Genomic DNA, 20,683 nt, shown 5'->3' on the forward strand with positions numbered 1-20,683 from the left:
GGATCTACTGTATGTTTTTGATCTGTGGTAACCCTGCTTCTCAAGTATGTTAACCCCTTCTTATATCTACTTGCTTCAGACTGGTAGTCATACAGGCTCAAACACATTCTAGAAAAAAGGAAAAACCCTACATTTTCTTACTCTTCTCCACATTTTATGATTTTGATGTCCTTTAACGTCTTTATGTTTTGTCCTTCTACTATTCATTGTGGTCATTGTGGTTATCACTTTTGCTGAAAAAAAATTTTTTTTTTAAATCTGTGTATAGGCTTAAGTGATTTACTTTCCAATTGTGATTTTCTCTTTCCTATAAGATTCCTAATTCTTTTCTATTTAGAGAAAACCTTTTCCTATTTCCTTTAGGATAGATTCAGTATTGCTATACTCTTTTAGTTTTTGCTTGTCTGAGAAATTCTTTCTCTCTATTCTAAATGATAATCTTGCTGGTTAGGTTGCAGATATTTCCCTTTTAGGATTTTGAATATATCTCGCCACTGCCTTCTGGCCCACAGTGTTTCTGTAGAGAGAGGCAGAGAAAGCCTTATGAGGGGTCCCTTGTAATTAACTCTTTGTTTCTCTCTTTAACTTTTGCTATTTCTATTATAGTATGTCTTGGTGTATCTGTTTGGGTTCATCTTGTTTGGGACCCCCTGTTCTCCTAACACCCAGATATCCCTTTTTTAGATTTGGGAAGGTTTCAGCCATACTTTCTTCGAACATATTTTTAAAGGTCATATTATTCCATAGGTCTCATATTTCTTTCATTTTTTTTCTCAGTTGGCTTTCTGTTTTCTGTCCTGATTGGGTGATTTCCATTATTCTATCTTCCAGATCACTTATTTTTCTGCATTATTTATTCTGCTATTTATTGCCTTTAGACCAGCTTTCATCTTGGCGAATGAGTCCTCTGATTTTTCTTGGTTCCTTTTTATAGTTTCTAGTTCCTTTTTTATAGTAATCTGCATTTCTAACAATATCCCTTCTTAATTCCGTCAATATTTTTCATTATGTCTTTTTTGAACTTAGTGTCTATTAGACTGAAGACATTGTTTCATTGTTCTTTAGGGGAATTCTCTTGATCTTTTAATTTGAGTGGTTTCTCTGCTTCTTCGTTTTACTTATAGTTCTCTTGCTCTATGAGTTTAGGAGAAACAATTATCTACTGTGGTCTTGGAGGGCTATTTTTATGCGGGAATGTCTCTGTGTAGACTGCGTGGGTTTAATATTTTCTGGCACAGAGTCTGTTTTTAGTATGGATGCTTGCTGCCTCTTTCCTCAGTGTATACTGGTCATTATCCTCTTGATAAGGGATGTGACTGGTGTTGTGGTGACTGGAGCCTGCACTGGATGCTGGCAGGACCTCCTCTTTGCTGTGTCGTTGTCACTGTCTTGTCAGGCAGGGTCCACTCCCTCACTGTTGGGAGTAAAACCCCTAGATCTGGTTCTGAGCTGCAGTGCAAGGAAGACAGGATTGGAGCGCTCCCACCAAGAGACGACCCACTGAATATTCCCCTGCTAGCACTGTTCACCAGGAAGTGTGCTCCGTGGTGTTACCTGTCACCCGTTCTTTGGACTCACAAAGTCCCCTGCTGCTGACACTGCCCTTGGCCCTGGCGTCCCACTGCACTGGTGTTTTCACAAGGCCACCAGGGGAGATCCACCAAGGTCAGGTCCCAGGAGTGCGGTGGTCACGCCTCCGGACCTGCTTTGGGAGCCACGGGAAGGCCCAGCCCCAGCCCCCGGGGTACAGGGCCCACAAAGCCCACAGCCTCCGAGGCCAGACCCATCCCGCCTCTGCGCATGGGCAGCAGGCAGTCTGCACCCTGCACACGCTGCAGGGGCCCGGCCCCTCCCTTCGCACCGCTTCACAATGGCGCCTCGCTTCGGCTGCAGCCAGGGCTGCTGCTTCCAACCTCCCGGCGGTAGCCACACTACCTTCCAGACCCTTCAGGCTGTCTCCCTGCAGCCAACACCAGTCCTCTCCCTGGTCTATCCTCTAAACCCCAAGTCCCACCGCCAGCTCGCGCTTGTACCAGCGGCTGGGCCTGCGGTGCGGCAGCGGCAGCACTGTCCTCGCAGGTCTCCCTGGGGGTTCTGTCCACCGCAAACCGGTGGCTGCTCTCCTCTGAGCCGCTGAAGCTCCGTTTGTGCCCCGGCTGACCTCCCCACAGGTGAGGGGGCTTCCTAGGGTTCGAGAACCTCTCCTCCTCTTCAGCTCCCTCCCAGGGACTCAGGTCCTAGCCCCCTTCCTCTTTTTTAAAGTTTCCTCTGTCCTCGCTGGTTACGTGGAGAACTTTCTTGTCCTTTCAGGTGTTTGAGGGCTTTGGCTAGTTCCAGGAGATGTTCTGTGAGAATTGTTGCATTTCTAGAAGTGTTTTTGATGTATTTGTGGTAGGAGGCAAGTGCCTTGTGCATTCATTCCGACATCTTGACCGGACCTCCTAAGGTTTGTTTTTTTTCTTTTTCATTTCAGGGCGGTGCCTGTGGTACACGGAAGTTCCCAGGCTAGGGTGGAATTGGAGCTGCGGCTGCTGGCCTACGCACAGCCACAGCATGGGCAGATCCAAGCCGCATCTGTGACCCACACCATAGCTCATGGCAATGCTGGATCCTTAACCACTGAGAGAGGCAAGGAGAACCTGTATACTTGCATCCTTATGGACACTAGTCAGGTTCTTAACCCACTGAGCCACAATGGGAACTCTTCCTCACCCCCCCCCCCCCAGCTATTTCGTTTTTGAGAGTGTACTCTCAAGGCTATTTTCATTTTACCTACAGCACCAAGAGGACACTGGAAACCAGTGAGATGGCTGCCAGCATCATCAGGTAATCACAAGAGCTACAATTTGTCAAATGAATACCAGGTGCATCTACTGTGTTAAAGTGTTTCTCTTACATCAGCTCCTATTTTCCTAGCCACCTTTTAAGGGAGGCATATTTATTCTCATTTCCTATTTTCCACATGAGGAACCTGAGATCCAGGAGATAAGTGATTAGCTGCACCCACACTCCTAAACATCATTCTCTGCCCCCTCAAGGCCCTCATTACCTCCATTCTCTCCACTCTCCATCTCCAGACTCTCCTTCGTGGACTTGCTAGTGGCAGAGCCCTGTAGGGAGTATTCTACCCCAGGTTTTACCTGTCTGGACCCACCCCCTTTTCATTTGTGACTCAAACACTGTCTCTTCTTTGTGATCTTCTCTGACCACCAAATGGGCCTCCTCCAACTTAGAATCCTGTGGCATTTATAATCTGCTCTGTTGTACTCACATTTTGTGTTCTCTGTGGTGTGTGTGTGTGTGTGTTTCATTTTCCCATAGAGCCCATAACTCTTGTTAGCTGGCTTGTGTCTGATGCTTTTTGTTTCTCCATGGACGCCTTAATCATAATAGGGCTCAGTAGATATTGGTAATTAATGGATTTTCAAGAATTTAATAATTTTCCCTCTTGAAGAGTGGACCAGGGTAAGCAGTATACTGTAGTGGAAAGGATGACATTTTGAGATAAGGCAGACCTGGGTTTTAATTCTGGCTCTGACATTTATCAGCTCTGCAGAGGTAGGTCCTACAGTTCCCAGATCCTCTGTTTTCTTTTTTTCCTTGTCTTTTTAGGGCTGTGGCTGTGGCATGTGGAGGTTCCCAGACTAGGGGTCCAGTTGGAGCTTCAGCTGTGAGCCTGTGCCACAGCCATGGCAACACAAGATCTGAGTCGTGTCTGTGACCTACACCACAGCTCACGGCAACGCTGGATCCTTAACCCACTGAGCAAGGCCAGGGATCAAACCCATGTCCTGTTGGATACTAGTCAGGTTCATCGACCACAGAGCCACGATGGGAACTCCTGGAGATCCTCTGTTTTCTCATCTTTAAAAACGGCATGATGGCAGCCACCTTGCAGAATAATCATGACAGTAGAACTGTTGTGCAGAATAATCACAAGGTAATAGCATTATCTTATAGAACTGTAATTGTTATCTCGCAGAATAAAGTATGTAGTCCAGGACCTAAAATCTGTCCTTAGGAAATAACTCTTTTATCATTGTTATTATGTATTAAAATTGGTTGTCATTATTATTCTTTGTAACAACTCTTAAGAACCTTGTTAGGATAGAGTCTGTTAAAGCAGGTTATCTTTGTGTACCTATTTATCCCATCGTGGGGAAGGAGTGTTGGTGAGACTGACAATGGGCAGAGGTGACTGAGCTGGTGGTCAGAGCCGTTGGGTAGAAGCTGCATGGAGTTGTATTAGGTGAGGTCCACTCAGTCCCCAAAAGCTGTGCTCCATCCTTGGCAGGCAGTTGGATGAAGTGTAATAGCAAGAGCACTAGACAGAGAGTCAAGACAGCTCAGTTTACCCCCTGGTTCTGTCACAAACCAGCGATGTGACTACAGACAACAGCGAAACCCAAGTATCAGATTGGTCTCCAGGTCAGGAAGCTTTTTCCTTTGAAGTCTACATAAAGATGTTTTCCTCCTTTGTTCTCAAAGACAACAGAAAAGACTCATTGAGAATGACAGAATCATTTTCCTCCACACAACAACAGTTCTGCAAGATTTATTAGAGAATTAACTGAAGCAAAAAGCCTTTCCTTTATGCCTCCACTTCACGTTCTTCTCGCTTATCACCTATAATTGAATTGCTTATTTGATTTCTCACCCAAGTATCCAGATAGAGACACATTTGAGAATGAAAGCGAGTGCTACTGACAATTGCAATAACAGATAAACTGGGACTTTCATAGACCAACCAGGTTGTCGGCCACAATGCCTCGGCCACTTTAGTCCACTTCTGTAGTCGCCATCTAACTTCCCCACCAGATTGTGCTCTTTCCAGGGCAGGACCATGTCTTTCTCATCGTTAGAGCCCCAGCATTCTGTACAGCGTCCAGGACACACTGGGTGCTCTATAGATATTTGGTAAATGAAAGAACGTATGAATGAACAAGTTCGGGACCTATTGGGTGACCTCAAGCAAATCGCTTGAATTCCTGGAAAATGAGCAGTAGACCAGTGCTCTCTAAGGTCCTTCCAATCTCCCAGCCTATGTCTCTTCCTGTCTTGGGCAGTTTCTGCTTCCATTCGCATCCTTCCCTCCTCTTGGCTGACAAAGACGTGCCCTGTGAGCCCCGAAGGAAAGCCTTCGTCCTGGTGTAGAACTGATGGTGAGAGGCTGTCAATTCCTGCCCATTTTTGAGCCCAGAGAAAGGTCTCCACATCCGTGGGCATCTGAATGGCGGAAAGGAGAGAGAAATTAAAGCAGTCTTGCCCATGCCATTCTAATCTATGGTTACTTTTAAGAAGGCAAAAGGAGGATGCTCGATGGTGCCAAGGTCATAGAATAAATTGGTGACTGGGATAGGAAGAGCCTCAGACAGCTATTTACTCAGGGAGCTCTTTCAACTTGAAACGGGGGATCTGAGCCCAAGCATAGGCACAGGGCAGCACTTTTGTCAGCAGCAGCCCTTTCAGGGAACCATAACTGCAGTCATATTGAATCATGAACTAGATTAGCCACATTAGAGGTTTAGCTACAATATATTTCAAAGTTAAAACACAGGCTGTGGCAGTGGTATCAAAACCTGTAATTTCTGATGCAAATGAACAGCATGAAAAATGGCCCCTGGCTACTGGGATAGACAGAGGAATATGTGAGTGAAATAACATGGCAGTTATGTCAAAATTGGAAGAATAACTATATTCCATAATAGTAAATTATTATCACAGCCAGACTGGTAGAGTAACCCATAAGGTAAGAGAATGTGGGTTTTTTTTTTTTTTTTTTTTGTACCTGGATAAAATTACATTGTCAATTTTGTTTAGTCCCTCTTTAAAACCTGAACATTCATTTTTGAAAATATGTGTGGAACATAAGGTGACATTTGGGAAAAAAAAAGCATGATTTTCAAAGAATACTGATCCCATTAGTTCTTATGTTACAGATGCCGATGAATTTTTTACTTTTATAGTGTTGCTAACACATGGAAGGCATAAAATGGACTTTCAGCTACCTCAGGTTTTCAGCCATGTCTCAGGGAAGTACCTGAGCTTTATAAAATTTTTTTGGGGGGGCATAATATGACATTGGGTTGCTGAGCACAAGTCCATGGAGTCAGAAATATCTAGCTTCAAGTTCAAGGGCCATTTCTTATTGGCGGAATGATTTTATGCTACTGACATTATTGTAATGAGGCCCAACTTTTCTTATCTTTAGAATGGGAGTAATAGTACCTTCCTGACAGGGCCTCATAATGATTAGAAATGATAATATGGGTGGAATATTTAGCATAGTACCCTTCTTATAACTGGATACTCTGTAATGGAAGACCAATATTATTATCATTATTAGTATTTAATCTTCTTATATATGATATGAATCTTTTAAAATTAATAGTTTAGGGATCAACTCAGAGGTTAAAGCAAATACAATGAGTTTAGTATGTTGTTTATATATTTAACTTTTTTACATGTTTGGATTGACTCTGATGGTAGGTGGTTTGTGTGTGTGTGGAGAAGTAACTTATCCCACCCAAGGTAGTACATTTTCAAGTTTAAAATAGAGTCTGGTGTAGAATCCTCCTAATTTAATGGTCGACATTTCCCCTTTATTTATTAAAACACCATTTACTATCAGATATTAAAACATGTAAATGTCATTTGTTAAGGTTTTCTACCCAGTGTTAGCTTTACAGTATCATAAACTCTTGCACACATGCGAAGTAAATACCCAAAGAGCTGTTGCTGTTAATTAAGGAGGACAGAAATGTGGTTGAGAGCAGGGCTTTCGAGTTAGACAAACTTTGGGATGGATTTGTGGCTTTTCTTCCTCCAGCTGTGTGACCTTAGACCTTCGCCTCCACGAGCCTCAGTGTTCCTCATCTAGAAAATGAAAGCAAAATCTACTAAAGTATATAAATATTTCTTATGTGTGCCTTTCATACAATACACGAAATACATAAATAGTGTCAACATAAATAATGTCTAGGGTTAAAAAAGTTATGTGGAGCCTGAAACTATAATTAGATCAGAGGAAGGAAATATTTATAGTGTTAGTCCATATATGGAAATCATGTAAATATCCAAATAGTTCTTATAAGATGGTTAGAAGAATGGGTGTCATTTCTGTGTAGGCAATGGGATCTTTTGGGTCATTTTCATGACTAGATGTGATTATTCACTTGGTGTTTTGATGCACTTCATAGCTCCCAAAACCGTGACAGAAAGAAAAGCAAAATTGAGTGTTGTATGTGGTTAACATAATACTATATTTAGAAGAGATGAGATCAGATAATTTGCTTTTCTTTTAAAAAAAAACATTATTTTCATTACCAACAAGAGGCAGCTAATTTGCTTCTTTTTTTTTTTTTAAATAAAACATTATTTTCGTTACCAACAAGAGGTATGGTCTTGGGTTAATGTTACACGGTAAACTTTATTTGATTCAGTGAATTATAGTGTCCAAGAATTTTCTACCACCATTATTCCATTAGGAAAATGTAGGTAAGATAAAGAAGTGGGACTGATATTGGTGAATGGGAGGACAGCTAGTAAAAAGTGTATGATTTGAGTGAACATTTTTGTAGACCAACATGTGTATATAGATATAGTTTGCTATCTGGGGATATGAAAAATGGTCTACTTTGTCATCCAATAACTTTGGTTCTGGGTCTCATTTCTTTTGTTAAAAGCCCTCAAATTCAACAATTTGCACCGGGTTTCCTCCATGGTGAGTATAATGCATTGCCATAATTCAAGTCGTATTCAGTCAACTCTGTGGTTTCAGGGAGCCCATACATTTCAAATTTATTTCCAAGGTCATGAAGCCATACCCTATGGCAAGTGCAAAATGCCTTTGATGTGGTGGGCACAACATCTGTGCAGACAGACACACTTAACTCATGCAGCGCTTTGATTTCACATTTTGGTTGAGAGGTAGGGTCTTTTGAACCCAAGTACGTTTAATGTTAAGTCACATCAAACATTTAGGCACATGGGCTTTGGAAGTGAAGGAGATGGCACCCTGGCCATAAAGCTGATCCAGGCACACCTGACAAGGACAAAGAAGGACTCCTGTGCCATTGTTATCACCATCATCTCGGGTTTCATGCCGTCAGTGACTCAGAATCAGCTCCTGAAATGTAATATGTTCAACACCGAACTTCAGAGCTCCTAAATCTGCCTCTTCTCTTGATTTCCCTGTTTGGTGAATGGCACCAGCATCCACTCAGGTGGCTATGCCAGAGCCCTGCTGTCATTCTTAATTCATTTCCATCTCCACATCCAGGGGATCCCCATGGCTGGTAATCCTAAAGTTGCTCACATCTGTCTGGCACTGCTTTGTTCTCATCTCTTGCTTGGATAATCACTGCAGTCTCCTGATTTCCTTCCTGACTTAGAAGCTTGCCTCACTCTAATCCTTTTATATTCTGTAGCCATGATGAAATCTTTAAACTAGTCCTTTTCTTAAAGAATTTTTATGACTTCCTGCTGACCCCTGGATGAATCAGGTCTAAATTATTTTATCTGGCTTTTAAGACTCTTTCCACATCTCAGAGGGTCTCCTATTATATCCCTCTCCACCTTGCATCCTGAGTCTATGCTGTTCCTCTTGAATAGAACACACTCTTCATCTTCCTGCCTTGGCTAAAACCCATTCTTCTTTTGAGGTTCAGCTAGGATGTAATGTCCTCTGGAAATTGTAATTTCTTACCCTGACTAGCACCCTGAGCTCCAAGCCAGGAATGTGATTGTGGGTCTGCCCCTGCACTTTGCAACTCCATTTCTGCCCAGGACTTCTTAAGTATATCCCAGTTCCTGGTCCCTTGTCCACACTGCCTACTGACCATAAACTCTTTGGGGCAGGAAATCATTCCAGGACCTAGCAGAGTGGCACACATTCAGTGTTCAGAAAAATATATGTTGAATAAGTAAATGATTTTAAATCTTCCACTCCCTCGCCTTACAACTAAACACCAGACCTTGATAAAAGTTTATCTGTACATCTGCATCTGCACTGGGCAAGGAAAGCCTTCCTTTATAAAAATGCCACTAGAAGGCTAGGTTATTTTGATTGAATGAAATATTATTAAAAGATATTGGAGCATGAAGTTCCATCTCTAGTCTGTAGGTAGTGGAAGTGGAGCGGAACTGATATACAGCTTCTCATAGAGAATAAATAGCTGGAAGAAGGGCTGGGAAAGCAGGCACAGTAGAAAGGATGTTTTATGTACACGTCACTTTTCTCTTCCCAATTTATAGATCTTTTCTGAATTGTGGTATTTTGCTGGATGATAAGGGAATTCACTTGTCTCATATGCCAGTAATTTTCTTTTCAAACTAAAAGATTTTGGAAAGTTGGAAAGATGAGATTTTAATAGAAATGTCAATTAGAAAGAGTCAAAATGGCATTTGTTTAGATGGTTGTGGCAATTGAGGTGGGAAATGCTGAATGGAAGAGATGCTACTTGGTAACGGGGCAAAAGAATTGTAAATTTCTCAATTACTTCTCCTCTGCTGCCCTCCATAAAATGAGAGCAGTCTGGTCACTGAAAAAATGTGAACTTGGGGCCAACTGAATTTGTGGTTCTGTTGCTTTTTGGAACAAAACTGTAGGACATTGGGAAAGCTGCTCAGTCATGCTGATAAGACATACTTTATTAGGTTACCATTATATAAGACCACATGTTAGTTAAAATAACTCATGTAAACTTGCCTAACATGATGACCATTTAAATGTCAGGGCTTACAGTATTATTGGAATAGTTAACTACCTAAGAGTTAGAGGAAAAACTTAGGGGAAAGCCAAGTTTTAAAGGAATATTCAAGAATCAATAGGTCTTGTCCAGGATTCAGGAGGCAACATCATGTGCAAAGAAGGCAAGCAGGATAAAGCCATCACATAAGGGGACTGGGAAGGTTTGGTGGGAGGTGACCTGGCATATGATGACTAAGGCAGATGGCAAGTCAGGCACTATCAGGGCTGGTCAGGAATCTAGGAAGAGAACTATTTTTATGTACTAACTATTACTTACTCATATAGGTAGAATTCTAAGACAGTCCTCCATCGACCCATGCCCTTGTATAATTCCCTCCCCTTGAATTTGGGCGTGATTTGCAAATATGATGGGATTTCTTTCCTATAATTAGGCTATATTGTATGGTAAATAGGATTTTGAAGACATAATTAAGGTCAGCTGAGCAGTTGACTTTGAGATGGTCAAAATGGAGATTTTCCTGGGTAGGTCTGACTTAACCAGGTGAGCCCCCAAGTGTAACAGCAGAATCTCTCCTACTGGCTTTTAAGAAGTAGGTCATCATCTTTTGAGATGAGGGGGACACAGGCCAAGAACCTGAGGGTGGCCTCTAGGAACCTGAATGGTCCCAGGTCAATAGTCAGCAGGAACATGGGGACCTTGTTCATATGCCCACAAGGAAATGAATTCTGCCAACAACCAGTAAGCTTCCAAGAGAGCCTGACTCTCAGATGAAATTACAGCCTTGGAAAACACTTAGATTTCAGCCTGGTGAAACCCTCAGGACCTGGCTAATGTGTGCCCAGACTTTTTGACCCAAGCGATCTGTGTGGTGATAGATTTGTGTTGTTTTTAGCCACTAAGTTTGTTCTACAGCAACAGAAAATGAATACACTTACTCTTCCTTGTTTACTCCGGGCAGAACTAATTGTTCCTTCCTTTTAGTTCCCTTAGCCTCTGGTCACTTCTTAGAGCACCAGTCGTCTTATTTTGTAATGTTGGGTTATGGCTCTGTCTTTCCTTGAGCTCTTTATATGGATGTGATCTCTTTATAGAAGCTAGGTGTAGTGGAAAAACTTTGATTCCTTAGGGATCAAGGAGACCTATGTTCTATTCATGGCTCTAATTTGAAACTCTCCAACCATTAGTTTTCATTTACAAAATGGCAATAACACTACTAGACCAGTGGTGCTCAAAGGAAAACAGCCTTGCAATCCTCAGGGGATTTGGTAATGGCCAGGGACATTTTTGATTGTCCCAACACAGGGAGGGATGCTACTGGACATCTGGAATGTAGAGGCCAGGGGCACTGTTAAGTGTCACACAATGCAGAGGACACCCCCTGACTACAAAGCCTTGTCTGGCCCAAAGTGTCAATAGAGCTGAGGTTGAGAAATCTTTCATTAGACTAATAATATTATCATGAAGAATGTAAAATGGTTTGCACAGTATATATTTTCTGTGGGAGAATTACAAGTCCCTTCTGAGAGGACTATAAATTATTGGAACTATTTTCATAAACTACACGTGTGCCTTTCTTTGCCCTACACGATCCTGAACTTCTTACCTCTTGATCACATGTATTAGGAGAGGCTGAAAATAGGAGTTTCTTGTGCAAAAAATAACATGAGGCCAGGAAATAGTTTGAGAAACAGCCCCTTTTCCCTTTTTGGGGTTTGTGATTTTTGTCTGATCTTTATCATATACCTAGGAATATCATCAGTGCTCACTAAATGCCTGCACAGGTGAATGCACAATTTTTTTTTTTAAATACTTATTACTTCACTAGCATTTTGCTCCTCTTTTATGTTGGATTTTGAAAGTTAAACCTAGGGCAAAAAATGAGAGAATTAAATTGCAATTGGAAACCAACTGTTACACTGAGCCATTGATTTAACATTTCTGAACCTCCTCTAAAGCAGGTATTATAGTAACATCTGTCTCATAAGATTGCAAGAATTAAGGGAAAGCTAGTAAACTGCTCCCATCTTTTAAGATTCAGCTCAAATCTTAGCTCCGTTGGGAGGACTTTGGTGTCTCCCTTTGTGACCATACTTTTTGCTAAAGGAATTTCATCCCCATGTTAATGATTGCACACATCTATAGCACATTTATTTCTTTGCACTTCTGTTCCCTCTACTTGAAAGATGTATGGGTCATTTTTAAATTAAAATTTTGAAATTTGAGATACTTATAAATTCCTATGTTGTTATAAGGAATAATACAGGAAGATCCCATGTGGCTTTTACCAGTTCTCTCAAAGGTAGTGCCTTACAAAAATAGAGTACCAAATTACAACCATGCTGTTGACATGGACAGCCAAGATCCAGAACGTTTCCATCACTGCATGAATCCCTCATGTTACCGTTTCACAGCAGCAACCACACCCCTTCCGCCCTAGCGCTTGCTTCGCTTCCTGGTGACCATGGATCTGTTCTCCATTTCTACAGTGTTGTCATTTCAAGAATGTGATATAAATGGAATCATTAAGTGCATATCCTTTTGGAGTTGACCTTTTTTCACTTAGTACCGTTTTCTGGAGAGTCACCCAGGTTGCTGTGTTCATAAATATTTTATTATTTTTTATCATTGGGTAGTATGTCATGATATGAATGTCTTAGAGTTTGTTTATTCACCAATGGGAGGACATCTGGGTTGTTTTCAACTTTGGGCTATTGTGAACTGACTGATACAAACATTCATGTGCAGGATTTTGAGGGAACATAAGTCTTCATTTCTGAGGGATAAATGCTTGAGTGTTGTTTATGGGTCTTATGGTAGGGGTATGTTTATTATTCTAAGAAACTTCCAAATTATTTTCCAGAGTGGTTGTAGCATTTTACATTTTTGCCGGCAATGTATAAATGAAGCAGTTTCTACTCATCCTGGCCGGCATTTGGCATTCTCACTGTTTTTTGTTTTAACCATTCTGATGGATGTGTAGTGATATTTCATTATTGTTTTAATTATTATTTCCCTAATGTGTCATGATGTTAAGTGTCATTTCATGTGTTATTTGCCATTTGTGTATTTTCTTTGGTAAAATGTCTTTTCATGTCTTTTGCCCATTTTCTAATTGGATTACTTACTTGATGCTGAGTTTTGAAAGTTATTTACATAGTTTAGATTCTAGTCCTTTCTCAGGCTGCAGCTTGTCTTTTCTTCTTCTTCCACAAGATCAAAATTTTTACATTTTGATGAACTCTAATTTACCAGTTTTTTCCTATTATGATTTGTGCTTTCTTTGGGTCAAGTCTAAGAACATTTTTCCTTAGCCCTATATCCTGAAGATTTTCTCATATATTAAAAAAAAGTTGTATAATTTTACATTTTACACAAGTCTATTATCCATTCTGAATCAGTTCATAAAGTATGAAACTGAGTTTGAGGTTTATTTATTTATTTTTTTGCCTATGGATATACAGTTGCTCTAACAATTGTCTTTTCATTTGCTGAAAAGACTTTCCCACATTGAATTGCTTTTGCACCTTTGTCAAAAATTGCTTGGGGATTTTTGTGCGGGTCTGTTTCTGGGTTCTCTATACTTTATATTGGGCATATTTGTGTAGGTTTATTTCTAACTTCTCTATTTTCTTCTACTGATCTGTGTGTCTATGCTTCTGACAGTAACACAAGTCTTGATTATTATAGCTATACATAGGTCTAAATATTGGGTATACAGTTTCATTTTATTTCTTTTTTCAAAAATTTTAACAATTCAAATTCATTTCCCTTTCCAAATAAATTTTAGAGTAATATTGTCCATATATAGACAATATCTCACTAGGATATTGATAGAAGTTTTGTCAAGCCTGTGTATCTTTTAGGGAGAATTATATTTTTACTATGTTGAATCTTCCAGTATAGGAATATAGTTGTATCTTTATTTATTTAGATCTTCCTTGGTTTATTTCATTACCATATTATAGTTTTTAACATATACGTCCTGAAAATGTTGTTAAATTTCCACCTAAGAATTTCATTTTTTGAATGACTATAAGTGCTATTATATTTTAATTTCAGTTTCCATATCTTTTTGCTAGTATATACAAATAAAATTAATGTTTTTGTGTTTATCAGGTATCTTTCTGAAATTACTTATTAGTTTATATGAGTTTTTGAGGGTAGATTTCTTGAGATTTTTCTATGTAGACAATTATGGCATCTGCAAATAAGGACAGGTTTACTTTTTCTCTTCTGATTTCTATGCATTCTATTTCCTTTTCTTGTCTTACTGCATTGGCTAGAACTTAGAGCAGTATGTTGAATAAAATCAATGAGAACAGACGTCCTTGCTTTGTTCTATATCTTAGGAGGAAAGCATTCAGAATGTTATTACTAAATATGGTGTTAGTTGTAGGTTTTTTTGTAGATGCACTTTATCGAGAAAAATTTTCCCTCTGTTTCTGTTTTCCTGAGAGTTTTGTCATGATTTAATGTTGAATTTTATCAGATTATTTTTCCTCATCAATCGATATGACCATGTAATTTTCCTCTTTAGTAGTTTACAGGGTGGATGTCGTTGATTGATTTTCAAATATTGAAATAATCTTGTATCTTAGAATAAACTGCATTTGATCATGGTATAGAAGTCTTTTCATATATTTCCTGACATATATTTCATATATTGCTAACATTTTGTTAAGAATTTTTTTATTTAATGATTTTTATTTTTTTCCATTATAGCTGGTTTATAGTGTTCTGCCAATTTTCTGCTGTACAGCAAGGTGACCCAGTCACACATACACATATACATTCTTTTTTCTCACATTATCACGCTCAATTGTAAGTGACTATATAGAGATTGTTCCCAGTGCTATACAGCAGGATCTCATTGCTTATCCATTCCAAAGGCAATAGCTCGCATCTATTAACCCAGATTCCTAGTCCATTCCACTCCCTCCCCCTCCCCCTTGGCAACCACAAGTCTGTTCTCCATGTCCATGAGTTTCGTTCCTGTGGAAAGGTTCATTTGTGCCCTTATATTACGTTCCAGATATAAGTGATATCACATGGTATTTGTCTTTCTCTTTCTGACTTACTTCACTTAGTATGAGAGTCTCTAGTTCCATCCAAGTTGCTACAAATGGCATTATTTTGTTCTTTTTATGGCTGAGTAGTATTCCATTGTGTATATATACTACATCTTCTAAATCCAGTCATCTGTTGATGTACATGTAGGTTGTTTCCATGTCTTGGCTATTGTGAATAGTGCTGCAATGAACATATGGGCACATGTGTCTTTTTCAAGGAAAGTTTTGTCTGGATATGTGCCCAAGAGTGGGATTGCTGGGTCATACGGTAGTTCTATATATAGTTTTCTAAGGTACCTCCATACTGTTTTCCATAGTGGTTATACCAATCTACATTCCCACCAACAGTGCAGGAGGGTTCCCTTTTCTCCATGCCCCCCTCCAGCATTTGTTATTTGTGTACTTGTTTATGATGTCCATTCTGACTGGTGTGAGGTGGCACCTCATAGTATTTTGATTTGCATTTCTCTAGTAATCAGTGATGTTGAGCATTTTTTCATGGGCTTGTTGGTCATCTATGTATCTTCTTTGGAAAAAATGTCTATTCAGGTCTTTTGCCCATTTTTCTATTGGGTTGTTGCTTTTTTGCTTTTGAGTTGTATAAGTTGTTTGTATATTTTAGAGATTGAGCCCTTGTCAGTTGCATTGTTTGAAACTGTTTTCTCCCATTCTGTAAGTTGTATTTTTTTTTTTATGGTTTCCTTTGCTGTGAAAAAGCTTATCAGTTTGATTAGGACTTAACATAAAAACTATTCAAACTGATGAACCAATTCAGCAAAGTAGCAGGATATAAGATTAATATTCAGAAATCAGTCACATTTCTGTCTACTAACAATGAAATATTAGAAAAGGAATACAAACATACAGTACCTTTTAAAATTACACCCCCAAAAAATCAAATACCTGGGAATAAACCTGACCAAGGAGGTGAAAGACTTATAGGCTGAGAACTATAAAACATTAAGCAAGGGAATTAAAGAGGATTCAAAGAAATGGAAAGATATTCCCTGCTCCTGGGTTGGAAAAATTAATCTTGTAAAAATGGCCATACTACCCAAAGCAGTCTACAGATTCAATGCAGTCCCTATCAAGTTACGCATGACATTTTTCACAGAACTAGGATAAACAATCCAAACATTTATATGGAACCACAGAAGACCCTGAATTGCCAAAGCAATCCTGAGGAACAAAAACCAAGCAGGAGGCATAACTCTCCCAGACTTCAGGCAATATTACAAAGCCACAGTCATCAAGACAGTGTGGTACTAGTAACAAAACAGACATTCTGACCAATGGAACAGAATAGAGAACCCAGAAATAAACTCAGACACCTATGGTCAATTAATCTTCGACAAAGGAGGCAAGAATATAAAATGGGAAAAATACAGTCTTTTCAGCAGGTGGTGCTGGGAAAACTGGACAGCTGCATGTAAATCATTGAAACTGGAACACACCCTCACACCATGCACAAAAATAAACTCAGAATGGCTTAAAGACTTAAACATAAGACACCATCAAACTCCTAGAAGAAAACATAGGCAAAACATTCTCTGACATCAACCTTACAAATGTTTTCTTAGGTCAGTCTCCCAAGGCAACAGAAATTAAAACAAAAATAAACCAATGGGACCTAATCAAATCTTGTTAACAATTTTTGCATCTATATTGATTAGGAATATTTTTACCATTTTTGACTTGTTTTGGTGTTGGGACAATATTAGCTTTGCAAAATGAATTGGGAAATATTTCATCCTCTTCTATTTTCTGGAAATGATTTTGTTGAACTTGGTTAAGTCTTCTTTAATGTTTGGAGTATTTTTCCAGTGAAAACTTCTGGGCCTGGGTATTTTTTGGAGACTTTAAATTATGAATTTGATTTCCTTAGTAGCTAAAAGCTATTTTATGTGAGTGGGTCATGGTAGTTTGTATTTTTCAAGCAATTGGTTCATTTTATCTAAGTTGTCAAATTTATGTGTTTAGAATTTATAGCATTTCCTTATTATCTTTTTGATGTCTGCAGATTCTGTAATTAAGACCGTTTCTTCATTCTTGATGTTGCTAAATTTTATTTTCTTTCTATGTCATTACTCCCCAGAGGGGTTGGAAATCCAAGATCCCTACTTGGTTTCCACTGACCCTTTGGCAGATGTCTGATGAGGATGAAATTCCTGGACCCCTATTCTTTCCTCTTTCATACCACTGTGGTGAGAGGGTAGTTTGTGAGGGTGCCTTGTTACAGCCAGGTGAGGGTAACAGGCCAGGTTTCCTGTTTTGACCTTTGTTGCCATGGGTGGAGGTGGGGCTACTTTTTTTTTTTTCTCTTTTTTTTGCCCATGTTTGGCTAGAGTAACTGGTTATTGTGTAAAAATTTTGTTTTGCTAATGATGCCCTTTTGACTAGACAGAGAAAGTTTTTGATGTTTTAATTTTTTTATGAACCTGTTGGTATTTCCAGATTGCCAGCTTCTTAGCTGCAAGTCTAGGGTATAGGAAGGAAAATGAAAACCCAATAACTCATCACTGCATCCTTCCTTGTGTTCCAAAGTCCTTGTTTGGTCTTCTTTTTTCCTTCTGTATTTCAGAGTCTTTTATGTCTGTTTGATATAAAATCCAGGGCTTTTAGTGTACTTAGTGGGAAATTGAGAAAGTACATTTACTCCATCTTCCTGGAAGTGGAAGTTAAATAGTATTTATTATTTTTGTTTTAATCCTCAGCACCTACTGGGGTTATTTAATGAAAGTTAAAAGGGACAGTGGTGGAGAAGTTATTTTCAAACTGTAAAGCAGAAAATAAAACATTTTTTCCATTATTTTTTATTATTGTAGAAATTACGAAAACTTCTACTTGTTGTTAATGATGATGGGTTTTAAGACTGTATTATTTGTTTCCTCACTTGATTTTATTGGAGTTAATAGTGAAGTGGAATAGTCATGATGGGACAGCACAAAAGGAAACAAATACTATTAACATATATGAGCTACTGCCAAAAAAAGACCCATACAAATTGTCATTTCAAATTGCCCAGTAAACAGGAGGTCTGGGAAAAATACGTTTAATGAGCACTATTTCTTTTGAGTTAAGGCAAAATTATTACTTTTTTATTAATATAGATCTGCTCTCTAGGTCACCAGTAAATCTCTCAGAGACTGAGTTATTTATAAAGAAAGGATGTCACTGAGGGATGGACAGTCATGTGACCTGGGGAATGCTTTACCTGGTCTACCTATCGTATAGCTAAGACAGCTACAGAGAACTGCTATTCTGTTGAGAAAAGAAGCAGAGCAAGTTTGACTTGGTGAGTAATTAATACTTACCTGAATGGTTGTCTGTAAAGCAAATTTGGGTAAGTTGGATTGCATTTTTCTCGTTCCATGTTTAAAGATAAATCCTCAGCATATCTAGTAATCACATCACAGTCTAAAACTTTGCCTGTGGAAGAGCCTTCCTTGACTCTGCACAGCCCATCCCTCTCTTCTGACAGTCATCCCACAGAATCTGGAATGATACCTGGTTCTACAGCCTTGTTTCTATTCCAAGTTAAATATTTTCTTTGAAAGTCTGAGCATTTGTTTTCATGAAACCAGTTTTCTTTTTGTAATGCTTTCTCTTGACAGAAGCATATCCTTGAATTGAAGTATTTGAAGCCCTGTAGTATGATTTTATGCTGTTAAATATTTTGGTTCAATATTTAAGCCTCTATTTTATTTATTTATTTATTTTTTTACTTTTCATGGAACCACTCATGACAAGTACCTTCTTTGTCAGCTCTTTCTTGCCTTTCATTATCCATATCTTCTCTCTACCTTATACCTCGTTGGTGAGTTAGTGTTTTTGTTTTTTTTTTTCTTCTGGAAAATTCATAGCCATGTTCTCTTTGATATACCCTGCATTTCACCGTTAACCAACAGACCTTCATGGTGAGGAAGGTGTCACAGGCATATTGATTATCACCCTTTCCTGAAGGGGTCGACTTTGATTCTCTTCTTGACGTCAGTGAAACTAGCTATATGTGGTCATGATTCAGAGCACTGGGCAGTCATATAAATCAGCAACATGAAGTAAGTGCAACCATATTCTGAAGTTCAGTTCATATGACTTGTTACAAAGTCCAACAGGCCAATTACAATCATTCTCCTTGCCTAGCGTTTTCTTTCAAACCTTGTTGATCTAACTTAAATGTCACCTTCTTGGGGAAGTCATTGTCTCTGTTACATCATTTTTTTTCTTTTTTTTTTTTTTTTTTTTTGTCTTTTGTCTTTTGTCTTTTTTTGTTGTTGTTGTTGTTGTTATTGTTGCTATTTCTTGGGCTGCTCCCGCGGCATATGGAGGTTCCCAGGCTAGGGGTTGAATCGGAGCTGTAGCCACCGGCCTACGCCAGAGCCACAGCAACGCGGGATCCGAGCCGCGTCTGCAACCTACACCACAGCTCACGGCAACGCCGGATCGTTAACCCACTGAGCAAGGGCAGGGATCGAACCCGCAACCTCATGGTTCCTAGTCGGATTCGTTAACCACTGCGCCACGACAGGAACTCCACATCATTTTTTTTCTGTGCGTTCATAGCATTTATTATGTCGTTCATTCTATCAAAAATATTCTTTGTCCACCTATTATATGCTAGGAACGATTCTAGCTTTGTGTACTCCAGTACTCTGCCTGTCTCCCTGTTAATAATTATTCAGATTGTCATTCACATAACATCTATTGAGCACCTACTGTTTGGCAGGCTTTGTGCTATGTAGATTCACATACACTGTGGGCATTTTGCTCTTAGTTGCTTCCTTGTACAGATTGTGTAATTGCTAACAGACATTTACCTCTTAGAAGGCAGAAACAGTGTTTTACACACTTATGTTGATATTGTACCTGAAATAGTGCCTTGTATGTAGTAGGTACTCAGAATATATTTGATGGGTGAATGAATGGATAAAAAAGTAGGCAGGGCTGACTTTGGTAGTAGAGAAAGATCTGTGTGTCATTGCATGTGAAAGGGTATGGTTGTCTCTGCTTGTGGCATCTTTGACTCGTTGATTCCATCACAAGCAGATCCAGCCAAATTGACTCTCCTCGGGCATAGAGATATTTTCCCTCAATCAGAATTGGTGCCCTTTACCATGTGCAACTTGATGCCAAAGTATGCTCCCCTGATGAGCATGACATTTTATTTGCATGTACGTAAGCAAGTTCATAGTGTTTAATTTGGAAGCACAATGCTACTAAAAATGCATTTGTTTCTATTTCTTTAGAGTTATTTAGAAGTTTGTTTGAATGGGCACTTGAGGATGATCTAGGACATGCTAAGCTTGAAAAGCTGATAAAAATTAATTTTCCCTTGAAGAATACATTTTGAATGAAAAAAAGAATGTGACTTCTAATCTACCCTTTGACCTCATTTTGTTCTTGTTCCAGAATATTCTCCCAGGCCTCTTCAGTTCTTTTGTCTTGATTTTTATAGACTGGTCATATATGCCCTTGGTGTTTAAGGAAAGTTATCTAGTGGATAGGTAGGTTATGTTTGAGGGGAGTTTGCAAGGAATGACATGTCTATATTACTGAGAGTTAAAGAATAAAATGCCAGACTCCATCTGGTGAACTTTAGCTATTCCAATCTATCAGGGTACTTTATGCTGCCTTAAAAAACTGAACTGATTTTTTTGTTATTTTCAAAAAAAAAAATTGATGCATATGGGGAGTGAAACAACAGTTTCAGTTTTGCTTTGTTGCGAAGTTACTTCCATCTAGAGAGTGAGGAAGCCTACTCTTAGTTTGTTGGGTTACAAGTATTTATTCCCTTTGTTGGTGGAAGAGTTGAAAAAAAAAAAGAGAAGAGGAAGAAGAGGTCAATTTCTGTTTCTCATTTCCAAAAACTTTGCATGGTGTCTTTATTTAATGGGTGAGTAT

General features: G+C 39.1%; 1 long non-coding RNA gene across 1 annotated transcript in view; it reads left to right on the plus strand.

Annotated features, from left to right (window-relative positions):
• Positions 1 to 1,847: 1,847 nt before the first annotated feature.
• LOC102157696 (uncharacterized) overlaps positions 1,848 to 20,683 on the plus strand; it is a 45,486-nt gene continuing 26,650 nt past the window's right edge. Inside the window, exons 1-2 of the long non-coding RNA XR_002343146.2 lie at positions 1,848 to 2,171; positions 2,779 to 2,826. This is a non-coding gene — a long non-coding RNA (uncharacterized LOC102157696). The remainder of the gene's footprint in view (positions 2,172 to 2,778; positions 2,827 to 20,683) is intronic.

Source organism: Sus scrofa, chromosome 4 (genome assembly GCF_054392235.1).
Source record: "Sus scrofa isolate SSC_HxYL_T2T_F1_AM1 chromosome 4, Sscrofa_HxYL_maternal_Yorkshire_Landrace_v2.0, whole genome shotgun sequence".
Classification (NCBI taxonomy): Eukaryota; Metazoa; Chordata; class Mammalia; order Artiodactyla; family Suidae; genus Sus; species Sus scrofa.